Source organism: Schistocerca cancellata, chromosome 1 (genome assembly GCF_023864275.1).
Source record: "Schistocerca cancellata isolate TAMUIC-IGC-003103 chromosome 1, iqSchCanc2.1, whole genome shotgun sequence".
In the NCBI taxonomy this organism is placed as follows: Eukaryota; Metazoa; Arthropoda; class Insecta; order Orthoptera; family Acrididae; genus Schistocerca; species Schistocerca cancellata.
This window is the reverse complement of record NC_064626.1, coordinates 1,096,390,573-1,096,407,309: the sequence shown is the minus strand read 5'-3', so window position 1 is coordinate 1,096,407,309 and position 16,737 is coordinate 1,096,390,573. Positions and strand designations below refer to the sequence as shown.

Genomic DNA, 16,737 nt, shown 5'->3' with positions numbered 1-16,737 from the left:
TGAGGTAGGGATGGAGAACCACCTGGACATTTATGCAGGCAATTGACAAAAACTGGCTAAATGCCACTATCAGATTTGTCAGTGTACCCACCAAAAAACAATTTATCAAGCTAGTGTCTGCTGTGAAAACTTTTTTGCTATGCATTAAGCTATGCAACTCCATTTCAGAATAGAAGTATTGTTGTAGCACAAACCTTTTCAACATATTTATCAGATGAATGGACCGAGTGTAGTGGCCTATGACTCTCAGTAACTAGTGTAATGACCAGGATGTTCAGTGCAAGCATGCATTGCGTTGTACAGGTGCCAGATGTCAGTTTGTGGGATGGAGTTCAATGTCTGTTGCACTTGGTAGGTGACTATGGAGACAGTTAGTGCTGCTTCTGGCTGTCACTGGAGTTGTTGTCCGATGATGTCCCATATGTGTTCAGTTGGGGACAGGTGTAGTGATCAAGCAGGCCAAGGCAACAATATTGATACTCTGTAGAGCATGTTGGGTTACAACTGTGGTTTGTGGATGAGTGTTATCCTGTTGGAAAACACCCACTGGAATGTTGTTCATGAATGGAAGCACAAATTGATATACAGTTTTGCAGTCAGGGTGGGTGAGATAACCATGAGAGTGCTTCTGCTGTCTTACAAAATCTCAACCCAGAACTCCAGATGTAGGCCCATTGTGATTAGCATGTTGACAGGCTGGGTGCAGGTTCTCAACCGGTCTCCTTCTAGCCAACACAGAGCCATCATTGGCACTGATGCAGAACCAGTTTTCGTCAGAAAACACTACAAACCTTCACTCTGCCCTCCAATGAGCTCACTTGACACCACTGAAGTCCCAAATGGTTGTTGTTTGGGCTCAGTGGTAAACACACTACAGGGTGTCTGGCTTGGAGCTATCCTTAAAGTTAACAATTTGTAACAGTTCATTGTGTCACTGTGGTGCCAACTGCTGCTCAGATTGCTGCTGCATATACAGTACAATGTGACAGAGCCATACACTGAACACGCTGGTCTTCCCTCTTGATAATGCCACTTGGCCACCTGGAGCCCAGTCTTCTTGTGACCATATATTCTCATGACCATCACTGCCAGTAATCATGTACAGTGGCTACATTCCTGCCAAGTTCTTCTGCAATAATGTTGAAAGAACATCCAGCTTCCTGTAGCGTTATTACACAACTTCTTTCAAACTCGGTGAAGCTTTGATATTGGTGTCTTTGTTGTCTTGAAGGCATTCTTGACTAACATCAACTCACCACGTGCAATCTCAAAGGCAACTAACACTCACGGCTGTTACAGCCTGTATTTAAATCAAACCTGATTTGCATCATCTTAGTAGTGCTACTAGCACCACTCTTGTGCAATTGGTGCAAAATTTGAATAGATACCATTTTTCAGATTTAGAAACTCTGTCTTGATGTTGTGATCTTTTTTCTGTCAGTGTATGTAACTTTCTTCTACTTAGAAGCAAGTAATGCAGTGAACAGATGAACTACTCTCGTGCTGTTTCTCGAATGGAGGCTGGCACCTAACACCTTTCTACCACAATCACTGGCTGTTCAAACCAAAATAAATCAGCTGCTATAATTTAAGCATAAAGAAAGATAATTCTTGTTAATACTGATTTTTTTTATATTATTTAAAGGTTCACCCAGTTACCTACAGGCAACTTTGTATATTTCATTGTATCTTACAAGAAATTTTTTTATGTCCAATCTTTCATGTTTTCATTAACCATCTTGTTGCAAATTATGGCTTAGTTATTCTGAATACAGTGTGATGTTAGATTAGAAGAGTTTTTAGAGACAAGTTTTGGCAACAAGGCCATATGGAACCCAATGACAGCACACCCACTGACATGACAATCCATTACTGACTGAAGATCAATGATAAATTAAACTTCATTGAGACTAGGCAACAAGAGAAGCAAACATTCATCAATGCCTATTGATAAAAAACGTGAAAGAGCTGTAATAGTGCCTGGATAATTTTTCCATTGTTTCAGAATGATTTTGTGTCCAATTATTAAAATTTTATGTACTGAAAAAAGGAATATTCTGCTCAAGATGATTTATAGAAAATACAAAAATGTATCAAATGGTGACAGAATAGTAGTTGTTGTTGCTGCTGTGGTAGTCATCAGTCCAGAGACAGGTTCGATGTCTTTCTCCATGCTAGTCTATACTAAGGACATCACTTCATATCCTCCTAAGTACTGCACCCTACTGTATTTTGAACCTTTTTATGATATTCAAACCTTGTTCTACTCCCCACCCCCACCACTTGCACATATACACACACTTACCTCCCTTACAAAATTAGTTCTTGTTGGATTAGTGTCTTAAGATGTCCTCTGTCAATCGATCCCACCTTTTAGTTAAGGTGCGCCATAAGGCTTTATTTTCCCAACTCAGTTCAGTACTGGTAATTAGCTTCTCACTCTACTGGTATAATCCTCAGCATCACATTTCAAAAGCTGTTCTCTTTTTGTCTGAACTGTTTATCATCCTTGTTTCATTTGCATATAAGACTACACTCCAAACAAATACTTTAAAAGATGCTAACACTTAAACTGATATTCAGTGTTAACAGATTTCTCTTTTTCAGGAAAGCTTTCTTATTATTACCAGTCTACATTTATATCCAGTTCACTTCCACTGTCAATGCTCCCGAAAGAAAATTCACTTCCACTGTCATCAGATACTTTGTTGCCCAAATAGCAAAACCTATCTACTACTTTCAGCATTTAATTTTATAAACTAACTCCCTCAGCACCACTTGGCTTACTTCAAGCACATTCCATTTCCTGTGTTTTACTTTTACTTAAGTTTTTCTTTAACCCCTTTTCAAGGCAGTGTCCATTTTATTCAACAGATTTTCTGAGTCCTTTGGGATCTCTCACAGAATTAAAATATCATCAGCAAACTCTATACATAGCCTACATACTCTACAGGTTGATTTCTTATCAACACAACCACTCTTTTCTGTTGTGGCAGTTTGTTTCAGTTCCATGTAACTGTCACATCCTATTCTTTTTCCAGTGTCTTCCAAATACTTCTTTCTAGGCCACCCTCCTCCTTTCTTCCCTAGCACTTTCCTTTCAAAGATATTAATAATGAAAGTGATGTGTCTGATGACATGCCCAATAAATTTTATTTTTCTCCTTTCCGTTTCATTTGCCAATCTTTTCTATTCATTGACTTCCATTAAGATTTGCAGGTTGGCTTTTCTCTCAATTCAGATTAGCCTTGTCATTTTTCACCACATCTACATTTCAGCAGCTTCAACTCAGTTCCTTTCTAATTTATGCAGAGTCCAAATTTCACTTCCATATAACAGTGTACTCCATACAAATGATTTTGAAAGTGATTTCCTGACACCTATATTCATATTTTTGTTGGTTAAAATGTTTTGTTAGTCATAAATGCTTGCTTTGCCAAATCAAACCTTCTATTTTCTTCTCCTTGAGTTTTTATACCCTTTTCACAGTTAACTTTAGTTTGTTTTACTGCTTGCTCACTGTACCAAGTGAAAAACAATTCTGTCTTACTTGCCTCTTAATTACTACTTCCCTTTCATGTAATTTTACTGTTATAACTGTGTCTACTTAGTTATTTTGGGTTTTTAAATTAATATAGAAATAGTTTTTATCTGGAATAGGTTTTAATTAACATTTGACAGTGATGACAATGAAACAAAAGTATTAGATCTACATCCATATTCTGCATACTTGTGTGAAGTACATTGCACAAGATACATCCCATTGCATCAGTTATTTTGACTTCCTCTTGTTCTAATCATATATGGAGTGGAGTAAGAATGATCACTTGAGCACCTCTGTGCACACTGTTATTAATCTAATATTGTCCTTATAACCCCTCTGGGAGCAGTATGTAGGGGGTTTATAGTAAATTCCCAGATTCAGCACGTAAAGCTGGTTCTTGGAATGCTGTAAGTAGTCTTTTTCAGGATTTTCATTAATTCAGGTTTACTTGTGATGCTGTCATAGTTCTTAAGAGATCTTGAGATGTATTAGTTCCAAGTTTATTCATCATAAAACACATGGGCAACTAAAAACAGACAAACCATAAACAATCACTGTCAGAATAGGCAATTAGACTACATTGAAAAAATTGTGAAAGCAAATGAAAATTATCTATGGAGCCAACACTTACATTAAGGGGGGTAGGACGTCAAACGGCCTGACTTGGAGCAGGAGAGGAACCAGAGGACATTTTAATTTCCACTGTCTGTACTTTTACAAGTAAATTCATAAAACGACCAAGAAGGATTCAGGATTCACACTCGTAGCAGCGGAAGTTCAAAAACATAACAAAATATTTTTTTTTACATGTGAAATTTCATCATTTTTTCACTTAGTATTGGTTGCATTTGTTGCTAGAGGTATACTTTTCTTAATAAGTAAGAGAGACTGTTCGATGAATTTTGCACAGCATACAAACAATACTTACAGGTGTCTGAAGCTCTAGAATCTATTAATTTATGAAAAAATGAAAGAGCTGTTACGTTTTAAATTTTATGTTTAGAAAAAAATCAAATTTTGTAGTTAATTATCTCAATTTTTACCACAGTTTTTAATAGATTTGGAAAATTCTAGAGTTTCATACACCTGTAAGTATGGTTTGTATGCTGTGCAAAATTCATCAAAGAATCTCTCTTACTTGTGAAGAAAAATGGACCTATAGCAACAAATGCAGCCAACAGTAAGTGAAAAAATGATGAAATTTCATATCTAAAAAAATTATTTTGTTATATTTTTGTACTTTCACTGCTATGAGTATGAATCGTGAATCCTTCCTGGTCATGCTGACAAAGTTTTATGAATTTATTTGTAAAAGTATAGACAGTAGAAAATAAAATGTCCTGTAGTGCCTCTCCTGCTCCGAGTCGGCCCGTTTGGCGTCCTACGCCCCTTAAATAGCAACAAGTATAAGATACAAAGACTTCTTTAAAGTTCATGCTAAGATAATTGTGAACAATATGTTACCACCAATACCAGCAGTTCCTCCATAATCAGGTTTTGCTCACAGGTAATGTACCATGAATCGCTAGTTGTTTTTCTTAATTTCTTATCATAGTACTTGTTCATATGTAGCTTCTGCATTTGACATCACCTATAATGTCAGTCTCAATTCATCAGTGTCTTTCTCACATTCTTTTTGGACTATTCATATCCTTTAAGAACAAAACTATATTGTATATTGCAAGTTACATGAAACAAATTGTGTGCAAACCAAGGAACTTATACAACAGGCACTTATCACATGAGGCAGTGAAACTGTTAAGACGTTGACCTAATATTCAGGAGGAAGGGATTGCTCTGTCCAGCTATTCTGATTTGGGTTTACCATGATTTTTCTGGATCACACAGCAAATGCTGGGTGGTCCATTAACCCAGGTCATGGCCAACCTCCTGTTCTGTCCCCGTAGGCTACATGTTCTATCCTTTAAAGCACTTTATGTATGTTGTGTGTTGTATATTTTGGCCTATTGATTTGCATTTTATTACACTGACAAATCCTATATCATTGTGGGATCATCCTTGGAGAGTAAAGGTAAATAAATAATATGTGTAACATCCATACTTTCATACTAATATTATAAATGCCAAACTCTGCCTGTTATGCCTTCATGATTAAACCACTGAACTAATTTCAATAAAATCTGGTCTGGAAATAGGTTAAATGCAGAGGACAAACACAGGCTACTTTAAAAAGTGTGTAGTTCAAGATATTTATTGTTTTTAAGACTATAACATGAAATTGGAACAATAGTTACTCTTTGAAAAAGTTATTTGCTTGTTGGAATGTGGGAGTAGCCAGTGATGCAAGCTTCGTTTACTCCATGCAAGTGCAGTGAACGTTAGATTTAAGTCTTTAATCTTTCACTGTTAATTCAGTTAGTTTTCTTTTCCAAGTCAGAAAAATAAAGTATTTTGTGCAAAGCTGTATGTGGGTTTAGTTTGTTGCCTACATAATTGGTGACCCCGGGAAAAATAAGAAAAGTTCTTGCTACTTAATATTGTGCAGCAGTTTTGCCAAAGGTGGAAGAAGCTAACAAAATTTTGCAAGCAACAAACAGTGAGATACGACAGCTTACAATACCGAAGAATGATAGCAAAAGAGACTCCATGAATTTGCAAACTCCAGTAGTAGCAGCCACACCACAAGCATACTCAAATGCCAAAGATTTTTCATGCAAGAAGGTGCCATTATTGGCTGCGCCACAGTTGCAGTTAAGAGTGCCTCCATTCATGCCTATGCAACCAGATGTATGGTTTGCAATAATAGTGAATATCTTCAAGCAACAACGCATAACCAGAGACCGCGAAAAATTCACTCTCGCAATTAGCAACCTGGATCAGAGGGCAACAGCGATAGCCTCGATCATACATCTGCCGCTCCAACAATCATACACCACACTTAAAATGGTGTTGATTGCTTACTGCATGAAATTACCTGAACAGAGCCTTTCCCAGGTGATGTTTCAGGAGAAATGTGGGGACAGAAGTTCATCTGAATTTTGGGGACATTTACGCACTATAGTCAACAAATATGAATTGTTACTGCATGTCTGGCGACAGCAGCTTCCTCATCAAGTTCAACTGATGTTGACTGTATATAAAGGACAGTCTCTTGACAAGCAACTACAAATAGCTGACAGAACTTTTGCTACTCTACGGTTGGTACTGGTAGCGTCTGTAGCAATGTCACCTGCCACCTCTGCAACAGAAGCCACTGATGACTCATCAGAATGGTTAGAAGAACCGAAGTTCATCTGTGCAGCCACAGGTTGCAGACAAAAACCAGGCATCATTGAGGGGATCAGGAAACTGCAAGATGTGATGGAAAATATGACTACTCGGCTACATAACTTGGAACTGCAGACATCCACCAGGTTCACCAGTAACAAGAAGAGGTCACACACCAAACAGGATCAAGCTCACACCAACAGTTTATGCTGGTATCACAGATGACTTGGGCCATAAGCTACACATGCACAAAATCTTGTGGATACCGAAATGGAGAGGGCAGCCCGCTCTAAGTGCCAAGGTCTGTGGAGCTCACGAACAGCGCCGTATACGAATGAGGAACCAGGTCACAGTTGCAGGCAGCAACATGCACAATCAAGATAAGGCACTTGAAGGCTTTCGGTATGCTGCACCTTTATGCCACTCTGCATCACCTTGGGAGTGTAAGATAACATTGCACACATTTCAAGTGGTGAATAGACTCTCAGGCCTCAACGTCCTGGTAGACGCTGGCTCAGAAGTGAGTACCTTGCCAGCCCTGACCTTTGTTAAGAAGGACACGTGGGAGTCTTTGAAACTGATAGCAGTTAACAATTCAAGTATAAACATGTACGGTTAAAAAGAGCTTGTAATAGATATTGGTTTATTTAGCTGTTATAAGTGAGATATTTTACAACCGATCTTAGGCACAGATTACTGTCTCATGTTTCAGTCACCATGGACTTGACAAATAACTCTCGTGCTACCAGATCAAATAGGGGCATGATAAAAGATTTTCGGTGCAGTGTGGCAGAGGCTGTTTTAGGAGGAGTCAGTAGCTCAGCTATACAGTCTCCCCCACAAGAAGCCATAAAGACTCCAGTAGTTAAACATAATATAGTGCCAGAATGAGATTTTCACTCAGCAGCGGAGTGTACGCTGATATGAAACTTCTTGGCAGATTAAAACTGTGTGCCTGACCGAGACTCGAACTCAGGACCTTTGCCTTTCGCGGGCAAGTGCTCTACCATCTGAGCTACCGAAGCACGACTCACGCCCAGTACTCACAGCTTTACTTCTGCCAGTATCTCGTCTAATACCTTCCAAACTTTACAGAAGCTCTCCTGTGAACCTTGCAGAACTAGCACTCCTGAAAGAAAGGATATTGCGGAGACATGGCTTGGCCACAGCCTGGGGGATGTTTCCAGAATGAGATTTTCACTCTGCAGCGGAGTGTGCGCTGATATGAAACTTCCTGGCAGATTAAAACTGTGTGCCAGACCGAGACTGAAAATCGGGACCTTTGCCTTTCGCGGGCAAGTGCTCTACCATCTGAGCTACCGAAGCACGACTCACGCCCGGTACTCACAGCTTTACTTCTGCCAGTATCTCGTCTCCTACCTTCCAAACTTTACAGAAGCTCTCCTGCGAACCTTGCAGAACTAGCACTCCTGAAAGAAAGGATATTGTGGAGACATGGCTTGGCCGAGTTCGAGTCTCGGTCAGGCACACAGTTTTAATCTGCCTGGAAGTTTCATATCAGCACACATTCCGCTGCAGAGTGAAAATCTCATTCTGGAAACATCCCCCAGGCTGTGGCCAAGCCATGTCTCCGCAGTATCCTTTCTTTCAGGAGTGCTAGTTCTGCAAGGTTCGCAGGAGAGCTTCTGTAAAGTTTGGAAGGTAGGAGACGAGATACTGGCAGAAGTAAAGCTGTGAGTACTGGGCGTGAGTCGTGCTTCGGTAGCTCAGATGGTAGAGCACTTGCCCGTGAAAGGCAAAGGTCCTGAGTTCGAGTCTCGGTCGGGCACACAGTTTTAATCTGCCAGGAAGTTTCATAATATACTGCATTATATAGCACCACCCCAGGTCTGCCAGTATCAAGACATGTCTACAGATTATCCCCAGAATGATTAGTGGAGACAAAAGCAATATTTGAGGAAATGGTCCAGGCTGGAATAATTAGAAAGTCTGACAGTTCTTGAGTGTCCCCTCTCCACCTGGTACACAAGAAAGACAGCTCATGGCATCCCTGTGTGGTGACTATGACTGACTGAACACGAGGACAATCCCGGAAAAGTACCCCATACAAAACATTCAAGAGTTTACCTATGCTCTAGCAGGTGTGAAAGTATTCTCAGTACTGGATTGTCGCAAGGCATACAATCAGATTCCTGCGGCTTCGGCTGACATGCCAAAGATGGCAGCGATCACATCCTTTGGGCTATTCGAATTTCTGCTTATGCCATTTTGATTCAAAATTGTGGCCCAATCCTGGCAAAGATTCATTGATGATGTGCTCCAGGGATTGCGTTTCTGTTATGCATATCTGGATGATATTTTTGTAGTCTCAGAGGATATGCAATCACATGATAGACATATTCAGAAGGTACAACAGAGGCTTGACAAATATGGAGTAGTGTTAAATGAGTGCAAATGCATCATCAGCAAGAGTCAATTAACTTTTCTTGGCTATATAGTCTCCGCCGATGGCATACAGCCATTACCGAAGAAGATCAACATGTTACGCAGCCTACCCAAACCTACGGACTACAAACAGCTTAGGCATTATCTCAGTATGGTAAATTTTACCGGTGTCATTTACCAATTAGTGCTGAAACACAGGCACTGCTTATGAATGCCCTGCCTGGCAAGAATACCCCAGGAAAGAAAAAGCTGCAATGGACACCAGAAATGACCAAAGCGTTTGTCGACTTACAAAGAAGCTTAGAGGAGGCAGTGTTGCTCGCACACCTCATACCTGGAGCACCATTGAGTATTGTTGTAGACATCAACCAGGTCACAGTTGGTGCAGTCGATGGACACTGTCTACCTCTTAGTTTCTTTTCAAAGAAGTTGCAACTTTGACAGACAAAATGGAGTGCATATGACAGAGAGTTTATAGCAACATATGAAAGTGTCAAACATTTCCGCCCTTATATTGAAGCCAGGCCAGTAACAGTTTTCACTGATCATAAACCTATAGTATCAGCTATCAGTAAAATGAGCGATAAGTGCTCACTGTGGCAGTTCCGGCACATAGAGTTTGTCGGTCAATTCACCGCGGATGTAAGGCACATCAGAGGTGCAGAGAATCTGGTTGCAGATTACTTCTCTCATGTTTGCAGTGTGACCAGCACAATAAACTATGAAGAACTCGTGACATTGCAGGAAGCAGATCTGGATCCACAGAAGCTATTGACGGATCACACGAAAGGGTTACACTTACAGCCGATACTCATTCCAGGAAGAAGGCTTATATTATGGTGCGATATATCAAGAAAGAAGTCATGCCCATACATTCCACAACAATTTTGTAAGGTGGCATTTGACAGTGTTCATGGCCTGGCACACCCAGGGGCAAGTGCCATGATCAAGTTACTGACCGCATGTTTCGTCTGGCCATCAATAAAAAATGAAGCCAGGGAATCGGCTCACACATGCCTACAGTGTCAGCACTGCAAAGTAGGACAGCATGTTCATGAGGAAATTGGGAATTTCACAGTATCATCAGCAAGATTTGCCCATGTCCATCTGGACTTAGTGGGTCCACTCCCAGTTTTGGATGGCTATAAATACTTGTTAACAATGGTAGACAAATGCACGAGATGGGTGGAGGCCATTCCAATCACTGGCATAGCGGCAGAAATGGTGGCAAAGGCATTTGTCTGTCAACGGCTAGATCACTTTGGGTACCCCCTTCATATCACAACAGCTCATGGTCGCCATTTCAAGTCTAGTCTGTTCAACGAGCTAGCTAATTTATGTTGGTTCCAGCACTACCATACAACAAGCTACCATCCAGCAAGCAATAATATTGTGGAGAGGTGGCACAGGACATTGAAGGCATCTCTCATGTGTCATCAGAGAAGCTGGACAGAAGCATTGCCATTGGTTCTCCTTGGATTACGGACCGCATACAAGATGGACATCAGTGCCTCAGTGGTGGAATTTGTGTATGGGGAATCATTGAGAATCCCTGCAGATTATGTATCTGCTGCCACTTGACCAATGCCAACAAACCTCTCATCACTGATATGTGAAATCCGTCAGCATGTTGAAAAAACAAGAAGCCCTATAGTATCTAGACATGGTGAGTGATAAGTTTTCGTGCATAAGGCTGTGGCAGACTGTACACATGTCATGCTCCTCACAGATTCAGTCAGAGCGCCACTACAATCTCCATATACTGGACCTTATTGAATAGTACGATGCAACACACATACTATGGACATCTCACAGAACAACAAAACTATTAGAGTGCCCACAGCAAAGGTAAAACCAGCATGGGTATTACCAGAACTGGAGTCAGATGACACTGAATAGAATGGGAACGACCAAAGTTTGGAACTCACTATGCATGATATGACAGAAGAACCCATGCCAAGAGGACATGGAACCACAATGCAACAGCCCACACTGGCTCCCTCATCCTCGCAGCAACAAGTCCATACGAGAGCAGGGAGACAAGTCAAGTTTAAGTACCCATTTATCCTGGATGCTCCACACTTTAAGGGGGGGGGGCTGTGTGGAAACATGGGAGTTGCCATTGATGCGTACTTTGTTTAGTCCATGCAAGTGCAGCAAACATTAGATTTAAGCCTTTACTCTTTGACTGTTAGTTCAGTTAGTTTTCTTTTCTAGCTTTTGTTCAAAGCTGTATGTGGGTTATTTTGTTGCTTACATGCTCTTTGGTTTTTGAACTTCATCACTTTTATAAAAAAAACTTTAATTGTTTGATATATTCTATGTAATATAATGCAGCATAATGAGTACAATCATGCCTCTTCATGTAGAACATGGGAGGCTTTTAATGAGGCTGCATTTGATTGTGGTATGCAAGGGCAGCTGCAGATCACAGGCAGACATTTGAGGGTAGCTAACATTACTGCACTTACAGTTATTATAAAATTTGTGCCACACTGAACTGTAAATTATGTAATGTCAGTTTAACACTATTTGATAATTTCAGAAAGCCACATTTTATTTTAGTACTGTCACCACCACTCATCATAACAAACCTAATGACGTGTCTACAGCTATGTTCTTGTTGTTAGTGTAGCTGTCCCTTGATCACTGGGTTTTGAGCTCAATTCCGAGCTAGGTTGAATTTTGTCCATTTGAGCCTGGATGGGTGCATTGTCCATATCATCATTTTATTATCATCATGAATGTGCAAATCACCAAAGTGGCATCAAATAAAAAGACTTGCACAAGTTGGCCAAACATCCTGAACTGGGTCTTCAAGCCAGTAAAACCAAACACACATTTCTTTTCATTTTACTCATATGCAAGCACAACTATGAGTAACAGCTACAATGCAGTGCTTATACAATCCTCAAAATGTTTAATCCTTTCTTCCATACTAATACAGTAGAACACCAGTACTGCAAACTAATTGGGGGTGTTATCTGTTTGAATTTGGAAATGCACTGAATATATACAAATACAGTTACTATATAGGATTACCAGCCACAAGGAAATGTAGTCTAGTGATGTGAGACAGTGGCAATGTAGCGATAGCAACATTAGGAAGTGGCAAAGTTGTGTATACCATGCACAGTACTCTACAACAAGAGAATTACATAGCTAACTGCATGTAGTTGTGTTGCTACCTATTTCAGGGTAATTGTTGAGGGTCCTTGGATATTGAGAAGATGATAAACTTGTCCATTATATAATTTACTGTAATGGTTCAAATTGGTACACCTTGTTACATGTTAGCTTACACCCACAAGTAAATGAACTGGGAATGACTGGGAAAAGCATGTAGGGACAAAGATGTAAAACACAGTCAACGATACATATACAGGGTGGCACACGAAATGTGTTACCATTTTGTTTTTGAATATAAACTTTATTGTCAATACAATCTGAAAGGAACATATACTACAATGAAGAGCCATCCATGGAGATTTGTTCTAACTCAGCACATGCTCAATATGTCCACCATTTCGTTTCCTAACTTCCTTCAAACAAACACTGAAGTTAGTGACTACCCTATGGCACGTGTCTTCCGTAATTTCACTGCAAGCTTGAAGAATAAGTCTTCTGAGATCCATTAGATCATGTGGACGTTGCAGAAAAATTTTTTCCTTTAGGTACCCCCAAAGAAAAAAGTCACATGGATTGAGGTCTGGACTACTGGGGGGCCAATTTTGTCCATCATTGAAGAGACCTGGAAACCTGAGTGAAATGATCCACATGTCGAAATGCTCGTATAAAAACACCAACACAGTATTTGCAGTATGTGGCCTTGCTCCATCTTGCATGAACCACTGCGTGTTGAAGGGCAAGGCAGTAGCAAGAAGCTGTGGAATGAAGCTATTGCGAAGCATGCTCAAACAACGCTCGCTGTTCACAGTTTCTTCAAAGAAAAAGGGTCCAATAAGTCCGTGACTGGAAATTGCTGCCCACGCTGTAATCCTCAGAGCATAATGTTGTCATTCATGAAGCACTTGTGGGTTTTCAGTGGCCCAAAAGTGTACATTTTGTCTGTTAACCACACCGCCTAAATGAAAATGTGCCTCGTCTGAAAACCAAGCATTGTTGAGAGTTTCTTTCCTATCCTCCGGCCACTGAGCAAACAGTAGTCTCTGCTGCTTGTGTTCTTCAGTGAGCTTCTGTGCACAGGTCATCTTGTATGGGTACATATGGAGGTCACTTTTAAGAATGCATTGAATGGAGCATCTGGATATTCCCAGTTGCACTGCTGCCTTTCTACACGATTTCCCATGACTTCTCTGTACAGCAACTCGTACCGCTTCAATATTCTCCGGCAAACAAATAGGCTTAGGCCGAGGTCGCTTCGCTTCCAATACTGTTCCTTCCTGTACAAATTTATTGTACAACCTGTGGATAGTCTTCTTGCAAGGGACCCATTGTGTGTTAAAATGTTGTCAAGAATGCCTCTGAGTCACAACAATGCTTTTCGTTTCATGAAAAAGTAACTCAATTGCCGATCGTTGCTGTGTCATCAGTCTTCCATTGTTCTTCCATTGTCAACCACTGCTGCTTACTAGTCTCCTAGCGGCAGTATCGTGAATTACACGTCATTTCGTAACTCATTTGTTTTTCCAAGCTCTGCTGGTACTGCTGTAGAGATCCCAGTGGGATATCTAATGTGCTTCGTAAATTGAGAAAGAAACAATTGGTAACACATTTCGTGTGCCACACTGTACATAGTTAACCACTTATCAATATCATTTAAATAGGTTTGACCAGCTTAACACCCAAACTTCAAAACAATTAAATGATGTTCTTAAAAAATACCTAGGCCCATACAGTCCAAAAAATGATAATGTTTTTCTTTTTTTCAATACCTTTGTCATTATGTCAGCAGGCATATCAGCTGTTTGTAAGTAAACAGTTTTTACAACTTTACTGGACACAGCTTCCCTTATAAACTGATGTCAAACATCAATGTGCTTCGACCTTTTATGATTGGAAGTATCTACAGATAAGTTCAGTGCACTCTGATTATCATTGAATAATGTGATATACTTATTATGGCTTATCAGTTCATGTAACAAGTTCCTTAAATAAATAGCCCTCCGACAAGCTTCTGAAAGAGCCATATATTCAGCTTCTGGGCTAGAAAGAGCAAGTTTTTTGCTTAGCACTCTGCCATGACACTACAGACCCACATAGTTTGAAAATAAAACCAGTGTATTATTTTCTGTCTAAAGGACAATTGGTTCAATCTGCATCTACATAAACACACAATTCTGAATCTCCTTTCCTAAACTTTAGACCATAATTCTTAGTTTCATTTGGTAATTTCAAAATTCACTTAGCATGTATCCAATGTTTTTCAGTATAAGAATTATTGAACTGGCTTAAGTAGCTCACACTGAAAGAGATGTCAGGTCTTGTAAGTACTGATAAATACATTAAGCTACCAATTAGGGCTTGATAAGGTACATCACTAGTTTTAGTTTCTTTTTCATTTAGAAAATCAAGCTTTGTTTCAACAGAAGTCTTTAAAGTTTTACAATTTATCATGTTGAACTTTTTCAATAACTGATCAATATAGTTCTCTTGACTTAAAGCTAATACTCCAATAGCTTTATCACATTTGATTTCCATCCCCCAAACAATTTTTAGCCAGTCCTAAATCCTTTACTTTGAACTCTGAACTTAACATATGTTTCAAAAATTCAGTCTCACTTGAGTCATTTGAAAAAATATAGAAGTTATCCACATATAAAGCTACCATACTAACTAAGCAATAATGTTTTGTAAACAAGCAAGGTTCTAAATCAGATCTTTTGTAACCTAGACAGCTTAAGACATCATTTACTCTCTCATTCCATACTCTGGATAATTGTTTTAAACCATACATAGCCCTTTTTAACTTCAAAACCTTTCTTTTATCATTATATAGATTTAATCCTTCAGGTTGTTGTAAGAAAATATCCTCTTTGTGAATACCATTTAAAAAGCAGTTTTAACATCAAGATGTGCAATGTTCAAATCTAGTTCAATGGATAAAGCCATTAGAAGTCTAAGTGTTGAATGCCTTACCACAGGAGAAAAGGACTCATCATAATCAACTCCAGTTTTCTGAGCGAATCCTTTTGCCACTAGTCTAGCGTGATGCTGTACTTCACCATCACTGTTGATTTTTTTCTTAAACACCCACTTACACTGCACAACACTTGCACTTTGTGGTACGTTTACTACTTCCCAGGCATTTCTTTTCCTCAAATGCCTGTATCTCTTCATTTATTGCACATTTCCATTCTTCTGCATCAGGTCTGCTAAGGGCATACTGCACGGTTGTTGGATCCTCGAGCTGATCTGAAGTTCCAGCAGAAAAATAAACCTTGTAATCATCAAATCTTCTATTTGGTTTGTGCTGCCTTTGCGATCTTCTGACATTTTTCACTATATCTTCTTGCATAACACATTTTTTATCATCAGTTGCCAACTTTTGGCCCTAAAAGCACTACTAGTCATGGTGACCTCTTCTTCCATGCCAAGAAGCTTCCTTTTGATTGTGTCCATTGTGACTGGAATTGCCATTATCATGGAAGAATATTTTTCTGGCAATCCTGCTAGCAGTACTGAACCAATCCATTCATCATTAATAGCAAAACCTGTTCCACTTAATTTCTGACCTTTACCTACTATCTGGTCCACATAGCTCATTATTGAATCACATTTCTCTAGACTTGTTGATATCAGTGTTCTCAATAAATTTATTCTTCTTGCAAAACCAGAGTCATCAAACACTGACTTCAGTTTCTTCCACAAGTCCACTTTCGTATTTTCTTCTCTTGTGTGCACATTTAAAGATGGATCAATCATAAGAATTATCTTCGCTTTGGCCTTCGAATCTTCTGATGAAGCTACTACTGAGACACACTTCACTAATCCATTGAGAATAAGCACATTTTCAATAGCAAACACCCAATCTCTGTAGTTCTCACGTCCTTTTAGATTCGGCACATTAATTAGATAATTCATTGCCATATTTTCCACCTTGAACGATTCTTCTTTGTGAACAACAGCACACTGGATTTTGAATCACAACACATGAGTTTTAATCAGTGATTTCTGATACTTTTAACAGTTGGTTATCTGGGTATCTGGGCCCTTAACCTGTTGATGTTGTTGTTGGGATGTTTAAGGGGGACTAAACAGTAACCTGTTGAGGTTCCATGGATATTGAGAACGTGATAAACTTGTGCACATTATGTAACTTATTGTAATGGTTCTCACTGGTACACTTCGCTACATATTAGCTTACACACACAAGTAAATGAACTCGGAACGACTGGTAACAGCATGTAGGGACAAAGATGTAAAACACAGTCAAAGATACATATACATAGTTAACCACATATCAATATCATTTAAATAGGTTTGACCAGCTTAACAGTAGTTAAAGCACAGTTTGTCTGGCTACTGTTAATCGATTGTTAATGGATATTCTATAGACAGTATACAGAACACATTCGGAAGACATATACAATGCTGTG

At 39.5% G+C, this 16,737-nt stretch overlaps 1 protein-coding gene across 1 annotated transcript in view; it reads left to right on the top strand.

The window, feature by feature from the left end:
- Positions 1-16,737, top strand: part of LOC126130283 (UPF0602 protein C4orf47 homolog) — a 134,838-nt gene that overhangs the window by 110,319 nt on the left and 7,782 nt on the right. The gene's annotated exons all lie outside the window — the stretch shown is intronic.